Here is a 7,830-nt window from a genome sequence, read left to right on the forward strand (position 1 = left end):
ACATTTGGCACTACCATAGTTCTGAATTTGCTGATGTGCCAAAACAAATATAATTACTTCGGATGTTACATAAATTAAGAAATGATATTTTTAATTTTATATGTATGCTCTTTGTCCAAATGTTTATCAAATCTTTTTTGGTAATATTATCATCTTATGTTTAAACTATAACTTGTCTTTGGCAATAGAGACAAATTTAGCATTCTAAAATTAAAACACTTGTTCAATTTATTATCAAAATGGATGTGCCTTTACAAAGTAAAATGGAAGATTTTTTTTATGATGGGCTTACCCGTTTCTTCAATGGAATATTATGGAAGACAAATTCCTAAGTTAATAAAATTAGAGTGCACTTCATATAAAGGAGGAAATGACTCTAAAATTTTAATCTTGTAGTAAATCAACATTAAATATTGAATTTCCCAGGACATACTCATAACCAAATTGCAGTGGACTGAATTCATATGTTTAAACCCCAATCCCAGTATGATAGTATTTGGAGGTGAGGTTCTTAGGAAGTGATCAGGTCATGAGAATGGAGTCTTCGTGAGTGGAATTAATGCCCTTATGAAAGGAACCCATAGAGTAAGCTGACTCTTTCTGCCATTTGAGGACACAAGAAGAAGTTTTTTAAACCAGAACTGGGTCCTCAGCAAGAACTTTGACACTGCTGATACTCTAACTTCCAATGTCCAGAAATATGAGAAAAAAAAGTATGTTGTTTAAGCCACCCAACTTCTAGTATGTTATTATAATAGCCTGAGCTTACTAAGACTAAATGGAAGACTAATATGGAAGGGGTATTTTTCAAAGCTTGAAACATTTCTTATGTCTTTGTCTTCTTGGTAATTATTTTCTAATTAGTTTTTATGGACTTTGCCTTTATGATAATAGAGCAGTTTTCCCTTAAGGCCTATGTGAATAATACATGACTTAAATATAGAAGTATATAAACACAAGCAAAATTTTGGAACAGCAAAATTGTAGGAATAAAAATTAAGTGTTGGAGACTGAAAGTTTTTTCTTCTTTCGGTTTATAGTTCAATAGGTAATCCTGGAGAGACTACTTTGACAATAGGTAGATGCTATATTTTAAAAATAACCTTTAATGATAATTGTCTTGTAAAAATTTTTGAAAATCTAAATATCTCAGATAAATATCTTAAATATAAGCTCTTTCCCCCCTGAGTTTCATTAGCAAAACTATACTCCAAAAATAGAGAAAAGTTAAAAATTTGGATATTTGCTGAGTTCATAACCTAGGTCACATGAAAGAGCAGGACTAGGTTAGAAGGCTTAGCAAAAATTGTATGAAAATAATTTTTAAGTTTGTCTTTAGGCTTAGAAATGAGCCTAAACTTGTTGTTGCTTTTATTTATTTGTTTGTTTTGTTTATTTATATATTTATCACATTTCTACATTTGTTTGAGAGACTGTATCAAAAGACAAATTTGTCCTTAAGAAGCAGTGGCTTAAAATAATAAAATTCACATTCTCTTTTATACTGTTTTGAGCAGTATTAACTTTCATGTAAGTCAGTTCAAAAGTCAGAAACCTGTGAGTTCTGTTGCTTCTTAATACCATTTGCTATTATTAATTTTTGAATTTTCTATATACTCAATATTGTACTTCAATATCAGCATATTCTATGTTTCAAGATAAAAATATTATATATGATCCTCAGACTTTTAAGTATGCATTACCAATTTTAAATATTTCTTCTTTGAAGATATTAAGGCTCAAAAACAAAGAAGTTTCCAAAATGGAACATCTAGGATAAATATGTGTGTTTCTACCCCAAAATATATCTGCTTTCTGTTATGTATAATTTTCTTCTTCAAAACGCTACTGTGTACATTATTTAACTAGAAATATTTTAGCATCGGTTACTTAATCTACATGCTTCAGTACATAGCTCCTTTAAAAAGTCAGTGTTTTTAAAACTTGAGACTTTATAAAACCACTATTTTTCATTGAGGATTATGACAAATTTGAAATACAGCAGACATAATTAAATAGTTTGACACTAACAGCTTACATAATCAGATATAATAACAGCGTAATTCCTATGTGATCCACACTTAAAAACAGTTTTCACGTGTTTTATAAATTAAGTGTAGTTTGGAAAATTTCTGCTACATTCCTTGCTGCCCATTATTTGTTTACTCTGTTTTGTATCTCTCCACTAGTCTTCTCTGCTAGTCTTGCATCAGAGTCAATTGTTTTCAATGTTTCAGCTTTCCTTTTATCTCCATTGAGATTTTATAGTACAGGGCCTTTACAAATGTTATTTTTGTAAGTTTAGCTATATATTCTGTTATTTCTATTACCTCATATATACAAATGGAAGAGATCTGATTCTTCTTTACTGAATTATCTTCACATTTGCTGCTTATTTCAGAGCTTCTCTGATGGAAGAAATTTGCTTCCCATGCTTTTGTAAGAAACATATTGACTGCTATGTAAAACTGCTTATTTTTATTGTATTCTACAGGTAATTCTTACTTCTTAGGAAATGCCACTTTCAGCAGGAGCAACAAACTGAAAAATCATCCCTTTGCTACCTCGCAGTAATATTGTTTAAGTTTATTTTGTCAATTTATCTTTGATTTCCCCTTCTTTTATTTCACCGGCCTGAAATACGCCCAGAAATGTCCTTTCCACCCATATAAATTCTTCTCTGCCATCAAATTACAACTCAGATATGTCAATTTTTGGAACAAGCAGTTCCTCAGCCCTTGAACTTGAATAGAACTCTTCATCTTATAAATGCCAGATAAATTACTTTCAGACTAATTCATGTGGAACCGATTCTTGGGAAATGTCTTTTGTTCACATTTTGCTATTGTTTTGATATAATTTATCTCCCAGACTGTTCTTTAATTTTGTATATTTGTCTTGTTTCTATAGGGGGATGATGTTTTCTTTTCTTTCTGAATAGAAAAGATTCAGTTCTGTATTCTTTGGAATCAAACAGCACTTTGCCTTTTAAAATCATTTGTCTTAAAATATTGATGGATTATGTTTTGGGTACCTGAAATGTAACACAAGGGAAGGGAGTTTTTTTCTTTTCTTTTTTATTTTTTTCCAGACAGATTCTTACTCTGTCGCTCTGGAGTGCAGTGGCGCAATCTCGGCTCACCGCAACCTCCACCTCCCAAGTTCAAACGTTTCTCCTGTCTCAGCCTCCTGAGTAGCTGGGATTACAGGTGCACACCACCATGCCTGGCTAATTTTTGTTTTTGTTTTGTTTTGTTTTTGAGAAACGGAGTTTTGAGACGTGATTTCGCTCTGTTGCCCAGGCTGGGGTTTAGTGGCGCCATCTCGACTCACTGCAAGCTCCGTCTCCCGGGTTCCCGCCATTCTCCTGCCTCAGCCTCCCGAGTAGCTGGGACTACAGGCGCCCGCCACCACGTCTGGCTAATTTTTTTGTATTTTTAGTACAGAAAGGGTTTCACCATGTTTGCCGGGATGGTGTCGATCTCCTGACCTCGTCATCTGCCTGCCTCGGCCTCCCAAAGTGCTGGGGTTACAGGCGTGAGCCACCGCGACCAGCCCTGATTTTTGTATTTTTAGTAGAGATGGGATTTCACCATATTGGTCAGGCTGGTCTCGAACTCCTGAACTCAGGTGATGCACCTACCTCAGCCTCCCAAAGTGCTGGGCTTACAGACGTGAGCTACCGCGTCTGGCCACATCAGGAATTTCTGCATGTGTTCTCTGAAGTAATCACAATTAAAATTACATGATCAACTGTATATTCATGTTTTCTATGTAGCTCCCCAAATTTTGTAAGCCAAACATGGGGGTAGTATCTTTCATTTATCACTGTAATATCAGTGCCTAGGCTGTAAGTGATGAGTAACAAGCAATATCTGTTGCATGTACAAAGGTAATAATACTAGAAGTTTAATAAACATTTCCTGTGGGTGAAAAATGGGAAAAACTACATATAGAGAAAAAGAGAAAAAGTAACAAGTTAAATATATTTTTGAAGTTCATATTCTTAATGGGGAAATTTAGTCTTCGTTCGGGAGAAAAACATTTTCTAAATATTACATAATTAATAAATATTAAAATATCTTGGCAGCACATTAGAAATAGTTAGAGCTAAATGCAACTTATCTGGATGAAAAGAAAATACAGGCCGGGCGCGGTGGCTCAAGCCTGTAATCCCAGCACTTTGGGAGGCCGAGACGGGCGGATCACGAGGTCAGGAGATCGAGACCATCCTGGCTAACACAGTGAAACCCCGTCTCTACTAAAAATACAAAAACTTAGCCGGGCGAGGTGGCGGGCGCCTGTAGTCCCAGCTACTCGGGAGGCTGAGGCAGGAGAATGGCGTAAACCCGGGAGGTGGAGCTTGCAGTGAGCTGAGATCTGGCCACTGCACTCCAGCCTGGGTGACAGAGCGAGACTCCATCTCAAAAAAAAAAAAAAAAAAAAAAAGAAAATACAGTAGTCCAAAAAAGATATGCTGTGGGTTTTGCTGAAAGTATAAACATTATAAACAGAAAATTAAAATCAATGTTAGTTGGTAAAAAAATAAAAATTGTGTATTATTTTGCTTAAAATTTGAATACTATTTTCTTGTGATAGTTTGCATAAGGCTTTCTTTAGTGTTTACAGACATAGAACACCTTCAAGTGGTTTAGATTAGTTTTCTAATTTACTAAAACTTTTCAATGTTGAAAAGGAAATCCCCAAATTTTAATTTAGCAATGTATTTTGTGATAAACTCAACTTTTTGTTGTATTTATAGAAGAGGTAAATAAGTTGAACTATGATTGAGTTAAACACCTTAAATTATTATTCAGTTATCAATTGGTTTTAATTGGTTGATTGGTTTCATACTTATATTTAGTAGAAGACACTGTTATATTTTGAATGCAAGTGTTGTTGATGATATAAAAGGCCACATTGCTTTTTACCATATTTAGCAATATTTGTGTTATTCAAAATAATACATGAAAGGTGAAGCGAAGTGATTTCAGGAATTAAAATATATGACTAAATGGGTCTTGTAGTTATAATTTGTACCCCATCTTTATAAAAATTGTGATAAATGCCAAAATATATACAATTAAAGGAGAAACAGTCACTCTTCAGGAAAATGTAATAAAATATCTTTACATTTCTGAAAAGTATAATATGAAAGGTAAGGCTTCATGTTCAGGCCTCAGGCTAACTTCCTTTGAGTTTGAGAAGGGTCAAAGTGTACAAGAGGATGAAAACAAAGGGCAGTCCAACTGGGAGGGGAAAGCATGAACAGCAGCAGCAACACAAGAAACAGTCAGGATAAGCTAGAGTCTGTGATGTAAGCACTGATGAATATATGACCAGAAATGTTTAAAATATCATAACTAATTGCTTGGTGAGATTTATATTACTGTGACTTTATGATACTTTATTATTTGCCTCATTTCAATGACGAAAAGTCAAAATATCTCTTTTTGCTTGAGAAAAAAGAAAACCCACTCTATATAATATAAAATACTGTCCATGTGTGATGACTCACACCTGTAATCCCAGCATTTTGGGAGGTTGAGGTGGGCGGATCACTTGGGTCAAGAGTTCAAGACCAGCCTGGCCAACATGGCCAAACCCTGTCTCTACTAAAAATACAAAAATTAGCCGGGTGTAGTTGTGCATACCTGTAGTCCTAGCTACTTGGGAGGCTGAGGCATGAAAATTGCTTGAGTCCAGGAGGCAGAGGTTGCAGTGAGCCAAGTTTGCGCCACTGAGCTGCAGCCTGAGTGACAGAGCAAGACCCTGTCTCAAAAATTTTTAAATATGTATGTGTGTGTATATATATAACATGTCATATATATTATTTATATACATAGCATGTTATATATATGTTGTATATTATTTCTATATATAGCATGTTATATATAAATAAAATATATGACATGTTATATATGTTTATATATAAAACATGATATATATATATATAAAAAACATTCTCTGCGCCTTGTCTGAGGTCAGTGAGCAAAAGTGGGCGCTGGAGGGGATACTCAAAGCAGTCAGCTGGAGCCAGTCCTTGTGTCCGAAACTCACACTGGCACCTCTGAATCCTCAGAATCCGCTGACTTTTGAGCTCTCATGGTTGGGTGGCGGGGATGGCATTCCTGGTTCGCAGATCCAGAGGATCGCGCTCCTTCCCAGATACCTGTACAACACAGCCACGTTCTGCCCTGAGATGCGGCATTTGACAACTTACCCCCTTACCACATACCACTTCCACCGACGTCCGAGTCAGTTTTGTTCTTAACCTCCTTGAGACTCCCCTGTGCCTCCACAACAGATCTTTTTCTCCCAGTTCATTGAGTTTGGAGTTTTGGATACCATGCAGGAAGTTTACTTTTAAGATTGAGCATTCTTTTGATGCCCTTCCTCCCAAAAACGTTCATGCTCATGAGTTTGTGGGTAAAGTGAAAGCCAGTACACACAGGAAGCTATGGCTGAACACAGGCTCACATCACGACTGTTTCTGTGGCTGTTGACCAGCCATCCATCTTTGTGGTGGTAGCACAGGACAGTTTAATGACAGCAGTGAGATCTGCTCTTCAGCATGTGGTCAAGGTTCTTGCAGAATCACATCCCACCCACTATAGCTTCTTGTGGAGGTGGTTTGATGAAATCTTTACTCTGCTACATCTCCGGCTCCAACAGTGTAACTGTCTAGAACCAGTGCCTCATTTTCTGAAAACTTTTGTGGCTTAAAGAGAATCATAATGGGGGACACTCACAAGTCTCAGAGATTGGCTAGCACTGGTCTCCTAAGGAAGCAGCTTTGGAAATCAATTATCCTCCTGGTTCTTCTTTTCTATCTGCAAATGAAGCTGGAGAAGCTGGCTTCTAGCCGAGAGATTCTATTCATCCCCCTTCTTCCAACTGGAAACCACTTTACAGACCCTTCCTGGCAACCTACCCATTTGTTAACATGGCCTGAGCAGGAGGGTTTCTTGTACAACTTCGGTACATCCTAGGAAAATCTCAGCATCACTCACCACTGCTGAGACTGGCTGGAGTTCAGCTAGGTCGACTGACAGTTCAGGATATACAAGCTCTGGAGCATAGACCAGCTGAAGCCAGCATGATACAGCAACCAGCCAGGAGTGTTAGTGAGAAGATAAAGTCAGCTCTGAAGAAAGCTGTGAGGGGTGTTGCCTTATCCCTGTCTACTGGCCTTTCTGTCAGTGTATTCTTCTTACAGTTCCTTGACTGGTGGTACTCATCTGAAAACCAATAAACCATCAATCATTGACTGCCTCGCCTACTCCACCACCACCTGTCCACCTAGACTATAACTCTGATTGTTGCCTCTTACCCAAAATGCAGACTGTATGCCCCCTGTATCGTAAAACCCAGGTGACCGATACTGTTATTGCTGCTTCTAGCTATGTGTTTTGTTACGGCTGTGTGTTTCATTATGTGAGGAGTCACTAAGCTTGTCCCATTACAGGTTATCCAACAGAAGTACAACATCTGATTAAATTCTGCTTCCCTGAGAACAGAAAAACAAAGTTGCATACAATACTTTATGAAGAAACAAAATAATTACTGGATTTCAGATTTCAAATGAAATATTTCTGGTCAAATTATTGTATTAGTACAAGATAATCTCAGTTGTTTGCCTTTTAGTGACTGGAATACAGGGAATTGGTTAGACTTTTGTTTGAAAGCAGAAATCAAGATAGATGATTGAAACAGTAAGCAGCCACTATTCACTGAGTAGCAACAAATCAAAAAAATGAGGTCACCAAGTATTAGTGGTTGGAGAAAGGGTCCCATTGACCTATGTCCTGGATTCAGCCCACTGAAGAG

The 7,830-nt window shown here is 36.8% G+C and overlaps 1 pseudogene; it reads left to right on the forward strand.

The window, feature by feature from the left end:
* Positions 1–5,938: 5,938 nt before the first annotated feature.
* On the forward strand, positions 5,939–7,563 carry LOC112611148 (annotated as a pseudogene).
* The last annotated feature ends 267 nt before the right edge of the window (positions 7,564–7,830 follow it).

Source organism: Theropithecus gelada, chromosome 17 (genome assembly GCF_003255815.1).
Source record: "Theropithecus gelada isolate Dixy chromosome 17, Tgel_1.0, whole genome shotgun sequence".
Taxonomy (NCBI): domain Eukaryota; kingdom Metazoa; phylum Chordata; class Mammalia; order Primates; family Cercopithecidae; genus Theropithecus; species Theropithecus gelada.